This window comes from Rutidosis leptorrhynchoides, chromosome 7, assembly GCF_046630445.1.
Source record: "Rutidosis leptorrhynchoides isolate AG116_Rl617_1_P2 chromosome 7, CSIRO_AGI_Rlap_v1, whole genome shotgun sequence".
Taxonomy (NCBI): Eukaryota; Viridiplantae; Streptophyta; class Magnoliopsida; order Asterales; family Asteraceae; genus Rutidosis; species Rutidosis leptorrhynchoides.
In genome coordinates this window covers 197,920,305-197,940,854 of record NC_092339.1, presented here as the reverse complement: position 1 = coordinate 197,940,854, position 20,550 = coordinate 197,920,305, and positions in this window count along the sequence as shown.

Here is a 20,550-nt window from a genome sequence, read left to right as displayed (position 1 = left end):
GGTATTCCACCATGTTAACGCAGTTCCTGTGAAGGTATGCGTAGCGTACTTCACTTTGTCCTCTTCAGTACACTTACTTATGGCAAACACCGATTCGACCTTCTCGGTCCACCGTTTCAATTCGATCGGTCCTTCGGTTCCATCAAATTTCAAAGGTTTTCAGGCAGTGAATTCTTTGTAGGTGCATCCTACACGATTTCTTGTGCCATTAGCTGCATTGCTAGATTCGGAGTTATTGTTGGTATGTAGCGCAGCCTGTACTGTGGCTATGTTTGAAGCAAGAAAGGCACGAAATTTCTCTTCGCTCATATTCAAGGTGTGACGAGTAGTCGGTGCCATTTTCTTCAAAATAGTCAAATGAAACGAGTTAATCATATAGAATATCAAGAGTAGTCAATAGTATTTCGTAGCGTAATATGAACTTATTTATAAAAGCTCTTTCTTCATATTAGCGTTTTATACTCTTTAATTCGGGTAGTACCTACCCGTTAAGTTCATACTTAGTAGCTAACATACCATTTCAACTACTACAATTCTATATGAAAAACTAATCACAAAAAAAAAAAATTATCATATTTAAACCTTTATACAATAACTTGCAAACTTACAATACCGCTTTTTTTTACATATAGCATGAAATATAGCACATAAAACTTTGATACAAAGTAGTTGCGAAGATAATTCTAGTTAATAAATAAGGCGTTCAGCAAAGGCAATAAAGACACGTAATTCATACGTCCAGAAACAAGTCATGCATTCTGGTTTTACTAATACCACTTCCCATCCTTTGTTTTATGGAACATAACCATTATGACCGATAGTAAGACAATGTGTTGTAATGTCGTCAAAAGGATGAAGGTTACGTAATGACCAACAATCTCGTAATAACCTAAAAACCTCATTTCTTACCCCAATTACCGACTCCATCACTTGTGGGAACGTTTTGTTTAATAGTTGTAGCCCGATGTTCTTGTTCTCACTTTGGTGAGAATCGAACATTACTAACCCGTAAGCATAACATGCTTCTTTATGTTGCACGTTAGCCACTTTTTCTAAATCACGAAGTCCTATATTCGGATATATTGAGTCAAAATAATTTCTTAACCCGTTGCGTAAAATAGCATTTGGGTTCCCCGCAATATATGCGTCAAAGTAAACACATCGTAACTTATGGATTTCCCAATGTGATATCCCCCATCTTTCGAATGAAAGCCTTTTATAAATTAAGGCATTCTTGGAACGTTCTTCGAATGTCTTACAAACTGATCTCGCCTTAAATAGTTGTGCCGAGGAATTCTGACCGACTCTAGACAAGATTTCATCAATCATGTCTCCGGGTAGGTCTCTTAAAATATTGGGTTGTCTATCCATTTTGTGTTTTTATACTGTAAAATAGACAAGAGTTAGATTCATAAAAAAATACTTATTAATACAAGCAATTTTTACATATATCATAAAGCATAAGCACACTATATTACATATATTACACCACACGAATACAACTATCTTATTCCGACTCGTTCGTTTCTTCTTCTTCAGTTTTGGTTCGTTTTGCCAAGTTTCTAGGGATATATGATGTTCCCCTAATACGAGCCGTCATTTTCTACATTGGTTTAGAAAAACCTGGTGGTTTAGAGGTTCCCAGGTTATTGTCACAACTGAAGAAATACGGGTGTTGACGATACATATAAAGTTCATCGTGTTTGGAATCAAATATCTCTATTTTTATGCTCTTTCCCTTATTGTTCTCTTTTGCCTTATTAAATTGTGTTGTGGTAATTTCTATAACATCATCGGAATCCTTGTCGGGATCCGATTCATAGGAGAATTGGTAATCCTCCCAATACTTTGCTTCCTTGGCGGAAACACCATTGACCATAATTAACTTTGGTCGGTTGGTTGATGATTTTCTTCTACTTAACCTTTTTATTATTTCCCCCACTAGTTCTATTTCTTCTTCTGGTTCCGATTCTTCTTCCGGTTCCGATTCTTCTTCCGGTTTCGACTCTTCTTCCGGTTCCTCTTCGGGAACTCGTGAATCAGTCCACGAATCATTCCAATTTACATTTGACTCTTCATTATTATTAGGTGAGTCAATGAGACTTGTTCTAGAGGTAGACATCTATCACATAATATCAAACACGTTAAGAGATTAATATATCACATAATATTCACATGTTAAAAATATATAGTTTCCAACAAAAATGTTAAGCAATCATTTTTAAAGAAAACACGGTCGAAGTCCAGACTCACTAATGCATCCTAACAAACTCGATAAGACACACTAATGCAAATTTTCTGGTTCTCTAAGACCAACGCTCGGATACCAACTGAAATGTCCCGTTCATATTGATTATAAACGTTCCATATTAATTGATTTCGTTGCGAGGTTTTAACCTCTATATGAGACGTTTTTCAAAGACTGCATTCATTTTTAAAACAACCATAACCTTTATTTTATCAATAAAGGTTTCAAAAGCATTACGTAGATTATCAAATAATGATAATCTAAAATATACTATTTACACACGACCATTACATAATGGTTTACAATAGAAATATATTACATCGACATATGTTTCTTGAATGCAGTTTTTACATAAGATCATACAAACATGGACTCCAAATCTTGTCCTTATTTTAGTATGCAACAGCGTAAGCTCTTAATATTCACCTGAGAATAAACATGCTTTAAACGTCAACAAAAATGTTGGTGAGTTATAGGTTTAACCTATATATATCAAATCGTAACAATAGACCACAAGATTTCATATTTCAATATACATCCCATACATAGAGATAAAAATCATTCATATGGTGAACACCTGGTAACCGACATTAACAAGATGCATATATAGGAATATCCCCATTATTCCGGGACACCCTTCGGATATGATATAAATTTCGAAGTACTAAAGCATCCGGTACTTTGGATGGGGTTTGTTAGGCCCAATAGATCTATCTTTAGGATTCGCGTCAATTAGGGTGTCTGTTCCCTAATTCTTAAATTACCAGACTTAATAAAAAGGGGCGTATTCGATTTCGATAATTCAACCATAGAATGTAGTTTCACGTACTTGTGTCTATTTTGTAAATCATTTATAAAACATGCATGTATTCTCATCCCAAAAATATTAGATTTTAAAAGTGGGACTATAACTCACTTTCACAGATTTTTACTTCGTCGGGAAGTAAGACTTGGCCACTGGTCGATTCACGAACCTATAACAAATATGTATATATATATATATATATATATATATATATATATATATATATATATATATATATATATATATATATATATATATATATATATATATATATATATCAAAGTATATTCAAAATATATTTACAACACTTTTAATACATTTTGATGTTTTAAGTTTATTAAGTCAGCTGTTCTCGTTAGTAACCTACAACTAGTTGTCCAACGTTAGATGTACAGAAAAAAATTGATATATATTATCTTGAATCAATCCACGACCCAGTGTATACACGTCTTAGGCTAGATCACAACTCAAAGTATATATATTTTTGGAATCAACCTCAACCCTGTATAGCTAACTCCCACATTACTGCATATAGAGTGTCTATGGTTTTTCCAAATAATATATACACATGGGTCGATATGATATGTCAAAACATTTGCATATGTGTCTATGGTATCCCAAGATTACATAATATATTAGAATACATATATAATACAATATAAGTTAGTTAGGATATGATTAATATAGATTTGTTACCAATTTTCACGTTGCTACAACAAGAAAAATTATCCAATCTTGTTTTACCCATAACTTCTTCATTTTAAATCCGTTTTGAGTGAATCAAATTGCTATGGTTTCATATTGAATTCTATTTTATGAATCTAAATAGAAAAAGTATAGTTTTATAGTCGGAAATATAAGTTACAAGTCATTTTTGTAAAGGTAGTCATTTCAGTCGAAAGAATGACGTCTAGATGACCATTTTAGAAAACATACTTCCACTTTGAGTTTAACCATAATTTTTGGATATAGTTTCATGTTCATAAGAAAAATTATTTTCCCAGAAGAACAACTTTTAAATCAAAGTTTATCATAGTTTTTAATTAACTAACCCAAAACAGCCAGCGGTGTTACTACGACGGCGTATGTCCGGTTTTACAGTGTTCTTCGTGTTTCTAGGTTTTATATCATTAAGTTAGCATATCATATAGATATAGAACATGTGTTTAGTTGATTTTAAAAGTCAAGTTAGAAGGATTAACTTTTGTTTGCGAACAAGTTTAAAATTAACTAAACTATGTTCTAGTGATTACAAGTTTAAACCTTCGAATAAGATAGCTTTATATGTATGAATCGAATGATGTTATGAACATCATTACTACCTCAAGTTTTCTGGATAAAGCTACTGGAAATGAAAAAAATGGATCTAGCTTCAAAGGATCCTTGGATGGCTTGAAAGTTCTTGAAGCAGAATCATGACACGAAAACAAGTTCAAGTAAGATTTCCACTCGAAATAAGATTGTTATAGTTATAGAAATTGAATCAAAGTTTGAATATGAGTATTACCTTGTATTAGAAATATATCTTACTGTAAATAATAAAGATTTCTTGAGGTTGGATGATCACTCTACAAGATTGGAAGTAAGCTAGCAAACTTGGAAGTATTCTTGATTTTAAGAAACTAGAACTTGTAGAATTTATGAAGAACACTTAGAACGTGAAGATAGAACTTGAGAGAGATTAATTAGATGAAGAAAATTGAAGAATAAAAGTGTTTGTAGGTGTTTTTGGTCGTTGGTATATGGATTAGATATAAAGGATGTGTAATTTTGTTTACATGTAAATAAGTCATGAATGATTACTCATATTTTTGTAATTTTATGAGATATTTCATGCTAGTTGCCAAATGATGGTTCCCACATATATTAGGTGACTCACATGGGCTGCTAAGATCTGATCATTGGAGTGTATATATCAATAGTACATACATCTAAAAGCTGTGTATTGTACGAGTACGAATACGGGTGCATGCGAGTAGAATTGTTGATGAAACTGAACGAGGATGTAATTGTAAGCATTTTTGTTAAGTAGAAGTATTTTGATAAGTGTCTTGAAGTTTTTCAAAAGTGTATGAATACATATTAAAACACTACATGTATATACATTTTAACTGAGTCGTTAAGTCATCGTTAGTCGTTTCATGTAAGTGTTGTTTTGAAACCTTTAGGTTAACGATCTTGTTAAATGTTGTTAACCCATTGTTTATTAAATCAAATGAGATGTTAAATTATTACATTATCATGATATCATGATGTATTAATATATCTTAATATGATATATATATATATATATATATATATATATATATATATATATATACACACATTAAATGTCGTTACAACGATAATCGTTACAAATATGTCTCGTTTCAAAATCATTAAGTTAGTAGTCTTGTTTTTACATATGTAGTTCATTGTTAATATACTTAATGATATGTTTACTTATCATAATATGATGTTAACTATATATATATATCCATATATATGTCATCATATAGTTTTTACAAGTTTTAAGGTTCGTGAATCGCCGGTCAACTTGGGTGGTCAATTGTCTATATGAAACCTATTTCAATTAATCAAGTCTTAACAAGTTTGATTGCTTAACATGTTAGAAACATTTAATCATGTAAATATCAATTTCATTTAATATATAAAAACATAGAAAAGTTCGGGTCACTACAATGATGACACTTAAGACATAACTTATTTACTTTTAAACCTTTTGGGATAATTTACTGACTTAGTAACCTTTGACTTAGGTTGAGGACCTTTCGGACCGATTTACTACTTGCTTACTTATCTTGTATCTGTAGTGACCGAACTTTTCCATGAGTATCCCATGATTATATATTAAATGAAATTGATATTTACATGATTAAATGTTTCCAACATGTTAAGCAATCAAACTTGTTAAGACTTGATTATTTGAAATGAGCTTTATATAGACAATTGACCACCCAAGTTGATCAGCGATTCCACGAAAGTTAAAACTTGTAAAAACTATATGATGATATATATACGGATATGAATATAGCTAACATGATATTATGAAAAGTATGTATCTCACTATGTATATTAACAATGAGTTGTATACATAAAATGAGACTATTAAATTATGAAACTCGAAACGATATATGTAACGATTATCGTTAAAACGACATTTTAATGTATATATATCATATTAAGATATATTCATTATTGGTTATTTGTGTCACCAATATGATTTAAGTGTAATGGGATTAATTTGTTAACCAAAATAACCTTGATAAATATCGAACAAGTTTTGGGAAAGTGTGGAGTGCACACTTGTTTGAACTTATCTTGATTATGACGGGGGTTCGAGGGCAGCGCCCCAGATAGCGGGGTCCAAGGGGTTTCAACCCCTGGCGGGGTCCATGGGGCAGAGCCCCTGGCTGGGTTAAAATTTGATTTAAAGCTTTCAACAACATTAAATGAGATCGTTAACTTAAAGCTTTCAAAAACAACACTTACATGTAACGACTAACGATGACTTAACGACTCAGTTAAAATGAATATACATGTAGTGTATTAAGATGTATTAGTACACTTTTGAAAGACTTCAAGATACATATCAAAGTACTTCTACTTAACAAAAATGCTTACAATTACGTTCTCATTTATTTTCATCAACAATTCTACTCGTATGCACCCGTATTCGTACTCGTATAATACACAAATTTTAGGTGTACTTACTATTTACACATACACTCAATAATCTGATCTTAGCAGCCCTAAATGACTCATCATCCATTATAGAAACATGTAGGGATTAACCTTTGTCATTTACCATGAATGATTAAGCAAAATAACAAAACTAGAAGAGCCTTTGTTGACTAACTAAAAAAAAAGTGGGATTAGCATGGATATATACATCCATTTCATGCTTGAATACTACATCATATTACTCTTTAAACACACACACTTCCACCTCTTCTAACTCTCATCGTATTCAGCAAGTTTTGATCTCATAATCAAAGCTTAGATCACCATAAAAAGAATCATTCAAGAACACATCAAGAACATTTCAAGAAACCTTTCAAGATTGCAAGATTACTTTCAATCTTTCTAATCCATTCAAAGTAATCATCTAAGATCAAGAAACATTTGTTATTTACAGTAGGTTATCTTTCTAATTCAAGGTAAAACTCATATTCAAACTTTGATTCAATTTCTATAGCTATAACAATCTTATTTCGAGTAGAAATCTTACTTGAACTTGTTTTCATGTCATGATTCTACTTCAAGAACTTTCAAGCCATCCAAGAATTCTTTGAAGCTAGATCAATTTTTGTCACTTCCAGTAGGTTTACATACTAAACTTAAGGTAGTAATGATGTTCATAACATCATTCGATTCATATATATATATATATATATATATATATATATATATATATATATATATATATATATATATATATATATATATATATATATAACTATCTTATTCGAAGATTTAAACATGTAATCACTAGAACATAGTTTAGTTAATTCTAAACTTGTTCACAAACAAAGTTAATCCTTATAACTTGAATTTTAAAATCAACTAAACACATGTTCTATATCTATATGATATGCTAACTTAATAATTTAAAACCTAGAAACATGAAGAACACCGTAAAACCGGACATACGCCGTCATAGTAAAACCGGGGGCTGTTTTGGGTTAGATAATTAAAAACTATGATAAACTTTGATTTAAAATTTGTTCTTATGGGAAAATGATTTTTATTATAAACATGAAACTATATCCAAAAGTCATGGTTAAACTCAAAGTGGAAGAATGTTTTCCAAAACAGTGATCAAGACGTCGTTCTTTCGACTGAAATGAATACCTCTTACAATATTGACTTGTAACCTGTATTTTTGACTATAAACTTATACTTTTTCTGTTTAGTTTCATAAATTTCAGTTCATTATGAAACCATATTAACTTGAATAACTCAAAACGGATTTAAAACGAAGAAGTTATGGGTAAAACAAGATTGAATAATTTTGCTTGTTGTAGCTACGTGAAATTTGTACAAATCTATACAAAACATAACTTAACTAACTTATATTGTATTATATATGTATTCTAACATATATTATGTAATCTTGGGATACCATAGACACGTATACAATGTTTTGACATATCATATCGACCCATCTATATATATTATTTGGGAACAACCATAGACACTCTATATGCAGTAATGCTTGAGTTAGCTATACAGGGTTGAGGATTGATTCCAAAATAATATATATACTTTGAGTTGTGATCAAGCCTGAGACTTGTATACACTGGGTCGTGGTTTGATTCGAGATAATATATATTGATTTATTTCTGTACATCTAACTGTGGACAACTAGTTGTAGATTACTAATGTTGGACTGCTAACTTAACAAACTTAAATCGTTAAAACATAATAAAACATATTGTAAATATATTTCAATCATACTTTAATATATATGTATATATGTATATATTTGTTATAGGTTCGTGAATCGACCCATGGCCAAGTCTTATTTCCGACGAAGGAAAAATCTGTGAAAGTGAGTTATAGTCCCACTTTTAAAATCTAATATTTTTGGGATGAGAATACATGCAATTTTATAAATATTTTACAAATTAGACACAAGTACTTGAAACTATATTCTATGATTGAATCATTATACCAGATATCACCCTTTCAGCTTGGTAGCCTAAGAATTTGGGAACAGACCCCCAAAATTAACGTGAATCCTGAAGATAGAACTATGGGCCTAACGAACCCCATCCATGGTATGGATGCTTTAGTACTTCAATTTTATATACAGATGAGTGTACCTGTATATTGGGGATATTCTAGATGCATTTGTTAATGTCGGTTACCAGGTGTTCATCATTTGAATAATTTTTATGCAGATTGCATGTTGTTTATGAGAAATGGAAATATGAAATCTTGTGGTCTATTATTATGAATTGATAAATATATAGGTTAAACCTATAACTCACCAACATTTTTGTTGACGTTTAAAGCATGTTTATTCTCAGGTGATTATTAAGAGCTTCCGCTGTTGCATGCTAATTTATGGACAAGAGTTGGAGTCAGCATGCTTGTATAATATTGTTTAAAAACTGCATTCGAAGACATATATTGTTGTGTAATATTATTGTAAACCATTATGTAATGGTCGTGTGAAAATGCTATATTTTAGATTATCATTATTTGATAATCGTCGTAATATTTTAAAGGTTATGGTTTGTTTTAAAATCGAATGCAATCTTTGAAAAACGTCTCATATAGAGGTCAAAACCTCGCAACGAAATCAATTAATATGGAACGTTTATAATCTATATGAACGGGACATTTCAGTATCGACTTTTACCGCACATTCACTGTGAGTTATAGCTCCCTTTTTACTTTAACTATTTTTGGGACTGAGAATACATGCGCTTTTTATGTTTTACATACTAGACACGAGTACTCAAACTATATATATGTGTGGGTGATATAACGGCACAAATTTTTCCCTTAGCTCGGTAACGTTTAACTATTGGTTTATGCACCAGTAGACGCGAATCTTAGATATGGATCTATAGGGTTTGACATCCCCACTCGGGCTAGTCGCACTAGCATTTAACGGGTGTTTAATACTTCGTCTGTTTTAACGCACTCGCCAAGTGTACTTTTAGGGGGTGATATATTATTTTACGTTAAGTTAGTTACCAAGTGCCCACGGTTAAGCATATACTTTTCATACTGTTTTGAATACGAAATCTCATGGTCTACATTACATTGTTGATTATAATAAAACTATAGCTTACCAACATTCGTGTTGACATTTTAAAGCATGTTATTTCTCAGGTGCTTAGACGTTTGTTGCTTCCGCTGTATTAGACTCGCTGTTAGACTTGCTGTGTTAGACTTCCGCTGCATTGTTTAGTGATGTCTCAATCATGGAACTTTTATTTTGCATTCACAACTTATGTTACATTTAAACAACGGCTTCGTAATGACCTTTGTGTCACGTACTTTTATTAATGCTTTCTATTCGTAGAAGCACGCTATCTTTTGTAAAACGCTATCTTTGTAGTGACCCGAACTTTTCCATGTTTATATATATATTAAATGAAATTGTTATTTGCATGATTAAGTGTTTCCAACATGTTAAGCAATCAAACTTGTTAAGACTTGATTAATTGAAATAGGTTTCATATAGACAATTGACCACCCAAGTTGACCGGTGATTCACGAACGTAACAACTTGTAAAAACTATACGATGACATATATATGGTTATATATATAGTTAACATGATTTTATTATAAGTATGTATCTCATTAGTTATTTTAACAATGAGTTATATACATAAAAATGAGACTATTAATTTAAGAAACTCGAAAACGATATATATAACGATTATCGTTATAACAACGTCTTACTAGGTACATATGAATCATATTAATATATTGATACACTTGGTTAATTATGTTAAATGATAAGTAAATATATTATTAAGTGTATTAACAATGAAATACATATGTAAAAATAAGACTACAAACTTAATGATTTCGAAACGAGACATATATGTAACGATTATCGTTGTAACGGCATTTAACTGTATATATATCATACTAAGATATATTATATATCATAATATCATGATAATATAATAATTTAACATCTCATTTGTTATAATAAACAATGGGTTAACAACATTCAACAAGATCATTAACCTAAAGGTTTCAAAACAACATTTACATGTAACGACTAACGATGACTTAACGACTCAGTTAAAATGTATATACATGTAGTGTTTTAATATGTATTTATACACTTTTGAAAGACTTAAATACAATTATCAAAGTACTTCTACTTAACAAAAATGCTTACAATTACATCCTCGTTCAGTTTCATCAACAATTCTACTCGTATGCACCCGTATTCGTACTCGTACAATACACAGCTTTTAGATGTATGTACTATTGGTATATACACTATAATGATCAGCTCTTAGCAGCTCATGTGAGTTACCTAACACATGTGGGAACCATCATTTGGCAACTAGCATGAAATATCTCATAAAATTACAAAAATATGAGTAATCATTCATGACTTATTTACATGAAAACAAAATTACATATCCTTTATATCTAATCCATACACCAACGACCAAAAACACCTACAAACACTTTCATTCTTCAATTTTCTTCATCTAATTGATCTCTCTCAAGTTCTATCTTCAAGTTCTAAGTGTTCTTCATAAATTCCAAAAGTTCTAGTTTCATAAAATCAAGAATACTTCCAAGATTGCAAGTTTACTTCCAAGTTTTCTAAATCCATTCCAAGTAATCATCCAAGATCAAGAAACCTTTGTTACTTACAGTAGGTTATCTTTCTAATACAAGGTAATAATCATATTCAAACTTTAATTCAATTTCAATAACTATAACAATCTTATTTCGAGTGGAAATCTTACTTGAAATTGTTTTCGTGTCATGATTCTGCTTCAAGAACTTTCAAGCCATCCAAGGATCCTTTGAAGCTAGATCTATTTTTCTCATTTCTAGTAGGTTTATGCAAGGAACTTGAGGTAGTAATGATGTTCATAACATCATTCGATTCATACATATAAAGCTATCTTATTCGAAGGTTTAAACTTGTAATCACTAGAACATAGTTTAGTTAATTCTAAACTTGTTCGCAAATAAAAGTTAATCCTTCTAACTTGACTTTTAAAATCAATTAAACACATGTTCTATATCTATATGATATGCTAACTTAATGATTTAAAACCTGGAAACACGAAAAACACCGTAAAACCGGATTTACGCCGTCGTAGTAACACCGCGGGCTGTTTTGGGTTAGTTAATTAAAAACTATGATAAACTTTGATTTAAAAGTTGTTATTCTGGGAAAATAATTTTTATTATGAACATGAAACTATATCCAAAAATTATGGTTAAACTCAAAGTGGAAGTATGTTTTCTAAAATGGTCATCTAGACGTCGTTCTTTCGACTAAAATGACTACCTTTACAAAAACGACTTGTAACTTATTTTTCCGATTATAAACCTAAACTTTTTCTATTTAGATTCATAAAATAGAGTTCAATATGAAACCATAGCAATTTGATTCACTCAAAACGGATTTAAAATGAAGAAGTTATGGGTAAAACAAGATTGGATAATTTTTCTCATTTTAGCTACGTGAAAATTGGTAACAAATCTATTCCAACCATAACTTAATCAACTTGTATTGTATGTTATGTAATCTTGAGATACCATAGATACGTATACAATGTTTCGACCTATCATGTCGACACATCTATATATATTTCGGAACAACCATAGACACTCTATATGTGAATGTTGGAGTTAGCTATACAGGGTTGAGGTTGATTCCAAAATATATATAGTTTGAGTTGTGATCAATACTGAGATACGTATACACTGGGTCGTGGATTAATTTAAGATAATATTTATCGATTTATTTCTGTACATCTAACTGTGAACAACTAGTTGTAGGTTACTAACGAGGACAGCTGACTTAATAAACTTAAAACATCAAAATATATTAAAAGTGTTGTAAATATATTTTGAATATACTTTGATATATATGTATATATTATTATAGGTTCGTGAATCAACCAGTGGCCAAGTCTTACTTCCCGACGAAGTAAAAATCTGTGAAAGTGAGTTATAGTCCCACTTTTAAAATCTAATATTTTTGGGATGAGAATACATGCAGGTTTTATAAAATGATTTACAAAATAGACACAAGTATGTGAAACTACATTCTATGGTTGAATTATCGAAATCGAATATGCCCCTTTTTATTAAGTCTGGTAATCTAAGAATTAGGGAACAGACACCCTAATTGACGCGAATCCTAAAGATAGATCTATTGGGCCTAACAAACCCCATCCAAAGTACCGGATGCTTTAGTACTTCGAAATTTATATCATATCCGAAGGGTGTCCCGGAATGATGGGGATATTCTTATATATGCATCTTGTTAATGTCGGTTACCAGGTGTTCACCATATGAATGATTTTTATCTCTATGTATGGGATGTGTATTGAAATATGAAATCTTGTGGTCTATTATTATGATTTGATATATATAGGTTAAACCTATAACTCACCAACATTTTTGTTGACGTTTTAAGCATGTTTATTCTCAGGTGATTATTAAGAGCTTCCGCTGTCGCATACTTAAATAAGGACGAGATTTGGAGTCCATGCTTGTATGATATTGTGTAAAAACTGCATTGAAGAAACTTATTTTGTTGTAACATATTTGTATTGTAAACCATTAAGTAATGGTCGTGTGTAAACAGGATATTTTAGATTATCATTATTTGATAATCTACGTAAAGCTTTTTTTAAAACCTTTATCTATGAAATAAAGGTTATGGTTTGTTTTAAAAATGAATGCAGTCTTTGCAAAACGTCTCATATAGAGGTCAAAACCTCGCAACGAAATCAATTAATATGGAACGTTTTTAATCAATAAGAACGGGACATTTCAGTTGGTATCCGAGCGTTGGTCTTAGAGTACCAGAATTTTGCATTAGTGTGTCTTATCGAGTTTGTTAGGATGCATTAGTGAGTCTGGACTTCGACCGTGTTTACTTGAAAAATGATTGCTTAACAAATTTTGTTGGAAACTATATATTTTTAACATGTGAATATTATGTGATATATTAATCTCTTAACGCGTTTGATATTATGTGATAGAGGTCTACCTCTAGAACAAGTCCCATTGACTCACCTAATAATAATGAAGAGTCAAATGTAAATTGGAATGATTCGTGGACTGATTCACAAGTTCCCGAAGAGGAACCGGAAGAAGAGTCAGAACCGGAAGAAGAATCGGAACCGGAAGAAGAATCGGAACCGGATGAAGAAATAGAACCGGTGGGGGAAATAATAAAACAGTTAAGTAAAAGAAAATCCTCAACCAACCAACCAAGGTTAATTATGGTCAATGGTGTTTCCGCCAAGGAAGCAAAATATTGGAAGGATTACCAATTCTCCGATGAATCGGATTCCGATGAGAATTCCGATGATATTATAGAAATTACCTCAACTGAATTTAAAAAGGCAAAAGAAAATAATAAGGGAAAGGGCATAAAAATAGAGAAATCTAATTCCAACCCCGATGAACTTTATATGTATCGTCAACCCCCGAAGTCCTTAAGTTGTAACAATGACCCGGGAACCTCTAAACCACCAGGTTTTTCTAAACCAATGTGGAAAACGACGGCTCGTATTAGGGGAACATCATATATCCCTAGAAACTTGGCAAAACGAACCAAAACCGAAGAAGAAGAAACAAGCGAGTCGGAATAAGATAGTTGTATTCGTGTGGTGTAATATATGTAATATAGTGTGCTTATGCTTTATGATATATGTAAAAATTGCTTGTATTAATAAGTATTTTTTTTATGAATCTAACTCTTGTCTATTTTACAGTATAAAAACACAAAATGGATAGACAACCCAATATTTTAAGAGACCTACCCAGAGACATGATTGATGAAATCTTGTCTAGAGTCGGTCAGAATTCTTCGGCACAACTATTTAAGGCGAGATCAGTTTGTAAGACATTCGAAGAACGTTCCAAGAATGCCTTGGTTTATAAAAGGCTTTCGTTCGAAAGATGGGGGATATCACATTGGGAAATCCATAAGTTACGATGTGTTTACTTTGACGCATATATTGTGGGGAACCCAAATGCTATTTTACGCAATGGGTTAAGAAATTATTTTGACTCAATATATCCGAATATTGGACTTCGTGATTTAGAAAAAGTGGCTAACATGCAACATAAAGAAGCATGTTATGCTTACGGATTATTAATGTTCGCTTCTCACCAAAGTGAGAACAAGAACATCGGGCTACAACTATTAAACAAAACTTTTCCACAAGTGACGGAGTCGGTAATTGGGGTAAGAAATGAGGTTTTTAGATTGTTACGGGACTGTTGGACATTACGTAACCCTCGTCCCTTTGACGACGTTACAACACGCTGTCTTATCAACGGCCATAATGTAGTGACCCGAACTTTTCCATGTTTATATATATTAATTGAGATTGATATTTACATGATTAAATGTTTCCAACATGTTAAGCAATCAAACTTGTTAAGACTTGATTAATTGAAATATGTTTCATATAGACAATTGACCACCCAAGTTGATCGGTGATTCACGAACGTTAAAACTTGTAAAAACTATATGATGACATATATATGGATATATATATATAGTTAACATGATACTATGATAAGAAAACATATCATAAAGTATATTAACAATGAACTACATATGTAAAAACAAGACTACTAACTTAATGATTTTTAAACGAGACATATATGTAACGATTATCGTTGTAAAGACATTTAATGTATATATATCATATTAAGAGATATTCATACATGATAATATCATGATAATATAATAATTTAAAATCTCATTTGATATTATAAACATTGGGTTAACAACATTTAACAAGATCGTTAACCTAAAGGTTTCAAAACAACACTTACATGTAACGACTAACGATGACTTAACGACTCAGTTAAAATGTATATACATGTAGTGTTTTAATATGTATTTATACACTTTTGAAAGACTTCAATACACTTATCAAAATACTTCTACTTAACAAAAATTCTTACAATTACATCCTCGTTCAGTTTCATCAACAATTCTACTCGTATGCACCCGTATTCGTACTCGTACAATACACAGCTTTTAGATGTATGTACTATTGGTATATACACTCCAATGATCAGCTCTTAGCAGCCCATGTGAGTCACCTAACACATGTGGGAACCATCATTTGGCAACTAGCATAAAATATCTCATAAAATTACAAAAATATGAGTAATCATTCATGACTTATTTACATGAAAACAAAATTACATATCCTTTATATCTAATCCATACACCAACGACCAAAAACACCTACAAACACTTTCATTCTTCAATTTTCTTCATCTAATTGATCTCTCTCAAGTTCTATCTTCAAGTTCTAAGTGTTCTTCATAAATTTCAAAAGTTCTAGTTTCATAAAATCAAGAATACTTTCAAGTTTGCTAGCTCACTTCCAATCTTGTAAGGTGATCATCCAACCTCAAGAAATCTTTGTTTCTTACAGTAGTTTATCATTCTAATACAAGGTAATAATCATATTCAAACTTTGGTTCAATTTCTATAACTATAACAATCTTATTTCAAGTGATGATCTTACTTGAACTTGTTTTCGTGTCATGATTCTGCTTCAAGAACTTTGAGCCATCCAAGGATCCGTTGAAGCTAGATCCATTTTTTCTCTTTTCCAGTAGGTTATCCAAGGAACTTAAGGTAGTAATGATGTTCATAACATCATTCGATTCATACATATAAAGCTATCTTATTCGAAGTTTTAAACTTGTAATCACTAGAACATAGTTTAGTTAATTCTAAACTTGTTCGCAAACAAAAGTTAATCCTTCTAACTTGACTTTTAAAATCAACTAAACACATGTTCTATATCTATATGATATGCTAACTTAATGATTTAAAACCTGGAAACACGAAAAACACCGTAAAACCGGATTTACGCCGTCGTAGTAACACCGCGGGCTGTTTTGGGTTAGTTAATTAAAAACTATGATAAACTTTGATTTAAAAGTTGTTATTCTGAGAAAATGATTTTTATTATGAACATGAAACTATATCCAAAAATTATGGTTAAACTCAAAGTGGAAGTATGTTTTCTAAAATGGTCATCTAGACGTCGTTCTTTCGACTGAAATGACTACCTTTACAAAAACGACTTGTAACTTATTTTTCCGACTATAAACCTATACTTTTTCTGTTTAGATTCATAAAATAGAGTTCAATATGAAACCATAGCAATTTGATTCACTCAAAACGGATTTAAAATGAAGAAGTTATGGGTAAAACAAGATTGGATAATTTTTCTCATTTTAGCTACGTGAAAATTGGTAACAAATCTATTCCAACCATAACTTAATCAACTTGTATTGTATATTATGTAATCTTGAGATACCATAGACACGTATACAATGTTTCGACCTATCATGTCGACACATCTATATATATTTCGGAACAACCATAGACACTCTATATGTGAATGTTGGAGTTAGCTATACAGGGTTGAGGTTGATTCCAAAATATATATAGTTTGAGTTGTGATCAATACTGAGATACGTATACACTGGGTCGTGGATTGATTCAAGATAATATTTATTGATTTATTTCTGTACATCTAACTGTGGACAACTAGTTATAGGTTACTAACGAGGACAGCTGACTTAATAAACTTAAAACATCAAAATATATTAAAAGTGTTGTAAATATATTTTGAACATACTTTAATATATATGTATATATTGTTATAGGTTCGTGAATCAACAGTGGCCAAGTCTTACTTCCCGACGAAGTAAAAATCTGTGAAAGTGAGTTATAGTCCCATTTTTAAAATCTAATATTTTTGGGATGAGAATACATGCAGGTTTTATAAATGATTTACAAAATAGACATAAGTACGTGAAACTACATTCTATGGTTGAATTATTGAAATCGAATATGCCCCTTTTTATTAAAGTCTGGTAATCTAAGAATTAGGGAACAGACACCCTAATTGACGCGAATCCTAAAGATAGATCTATTGGGCCTAACAAACCCCATCCAAAGTACCGGATGCTTTAGTACTTCGAAATTTATATCATATCCGAAGGGTGTCCCGGAATGATGGGGATATTCTTAAATATGCATCTTGTTAATGTCGGTTACCAGGTGTTCACCATATGAATGATTTTTATCTCTATGTGTGGGATGTGTATTGAAATATGAAATCTTGTGGTCTATTATTATGATTTGATATATATAGGTTAAACCTATAACTCACCAACATTTTTGTTGACGTTTTAAGCATGTTTATTCTCAGGTGATTATTAAGAGCTTCCGCTGTCGCATACTTAAATAAGGACGAGATTTGGAGTCCATGCTTGTATGATATTGTGTAAAAACTGCATTCAAGAAACTTATTTTGTTGTAACATATTTGTATTGTAAACCATTATGTAATGGTCGTGTGTAAACAGGATATTTTAGATTATCATTATTTGATAATCTACGTAAAGCTTTTTAAAACCTTTATCTATGAAATAAAGGTTATGGTTTGTTTTAAAAATGAATGCAGTCTTTGAAAAACGTCTCATATAGAGGTCAAAACCTCGTAACGAAATCAATTAATATGGAACGTTTTTAATCAATAAGAACGGGACATTTCAGTTGGTATCCGAGCGTTGGTCTTAGAGAACCAGAAAATTTGCATTAGTGTGTCTTATCGAGTTTGTTAGGATGCATTAGTGAGTCTGGACTTCGACCGTGTTTTCTTTAAAAATGATTGCTTAACATTTTTGTTGGAAACTATATATTTTTAACATATGAATATTATGTGATATATTAATCTCTTAACGTGTCTGATATTATGTGATAGATGTCTACCTCTAGAACAAGTCCCATTGACTCACCTAATAATAATGAAGAGTCAAATGTAAATTTGAATGATTTGTGGACTGATTCACAAGTTCCCGAAGAGGAACCAGAAGAAGAGTCGGAACCGGAAGAAGAATCGGAACCGGAAGAAGAATCGGAACCGGATGAAGAAATAGAACCGGTGGGGGAAATAATAAAACGGTTAAGTAAAAGAAAATCGTCAACCAACCGACCAAAGTTAATTATGGTCAATGGTGTTTCCGCCAAGGAAGCAAAATATTGGGAGGATTACCAATTCTCCGATGAATCGGATTCCGACGAGAATTCCGATGATGTTATAGAAATTACCCCAACTGAATTTAAAAAGGCAAAAGAAAATAATAAGGGAAAGGGCATAAAAATAGAGAAATCTAATTCCAACCCCGATGAACTTTATATGTATCGTCAACCCCCGAAGTCCTTAAGTTGTAACAATGACCCGGGAACCTCTAAACCACCAGGTTTTTCTAAACCAATGTGGACAACGACGGCTCGTATTAGGGGAACATCATATATCCCTAGAAACTTGGCAAAACGAACCAAAACCGAAGAAGAAGAAACGAGCGAGTCGGAATAAGATAGTTGTATTCGTGTGGTGTAATATATGTAATATAGTGTTCTTATGCTTTATGATATATGTAAAAATTGCTTGTATTAATAAGTATTTTTTTTATGAATCTAACTCTTGTCTATTTTACAGTTTAAAAACACAAAATGGATAGACAACCCAATATTTTAAGAGACCTACCCGGAGACATGATTGATGAAATCTTGTCTAGAGTCGGCCAGAATTCTTCGGCACAACTATTTAAGGCGAGATCAGTTTGTAAGACATTCGAAGAACGTTCCAAGAATGTCTTGGTTTATAAGAGACTTTCGTTTGAAAGATGGGGGATATCACATTGGGAAACCCATAAGTTACGATGTGTTTACTTTGACGCATATATTGCGGGGAACCCAAATGCTATTTTACGCAATGGGTTAAGAAATTATTTTGACTCAATATATTCGAATATTGGACTTCGTGATTTAGAAAAAGCGGCTAACATGCAACATAAAGAAGCATGTTATGCTTACGGATTAGTAATGTTCGCTTCTCACCAAAGTGAGAACAAGAACATCGGGCTACAACTATTAAACAAAACGTTTCCACAAGTGACGGAGTCGGTAATTGGGGTAAGAAATGAGGTTTTTAGATTATTACGGGACTGTTGGACATTACGTAACCCTCGTCCCTTTGATGACGTTACAACACGCTGTCTTATCAACGGCCATAACGGTTATGTTGCACAAGACCAAGGATGGGAAGTAGTCCTAGTAAAACCAGAATGCATGACTTGTTTCTGGACGTATGAATTACGTGTCTTTATTGCCTTTGCTTAACGACTTGTGTACTAGCTAGAATTGTCTTCACAACTATCTTGTATCAAAGTTATTGTGTGCTATATTTCATGCTTTATGTAAAATAAGCGGTATTGTAAGTTTGTAAAATATTGTATAAAAGTTTGAACGCGAAATATTATTATAATCAGGTTTTCATATAGAATTGTAGTAGTTGAATTGTATATTAGCTACTAAGTATGAACTTAACGGGTAGGTACTACCCGAATTTAAACTTATAAAACGCTAATATGAAGAAAAAGCTTTTATAAATGAGTTCATATTATGCTACGAAATACTATTAACTACTCTTAATATTCTGTATGATTAACTTGTTCCATTTAACTATTTTGAAGGAAATGGCACCGACTACTCGACACACCGTGAATATGAATGAAGAGGAATTCCGTACTTTTCTAGCTTCAAACATAGCCGCAGTACAGGCTGCGCTACATACCAATAATAACCTTGGATCTAGCAGTACAGGAAATCGTGTAGGATGCACCTACAAAGAATTCACTGCCTGCAAACCTTTGGAATTTGATGGAACCGAAGGACCGATCGGATTGAAACGGT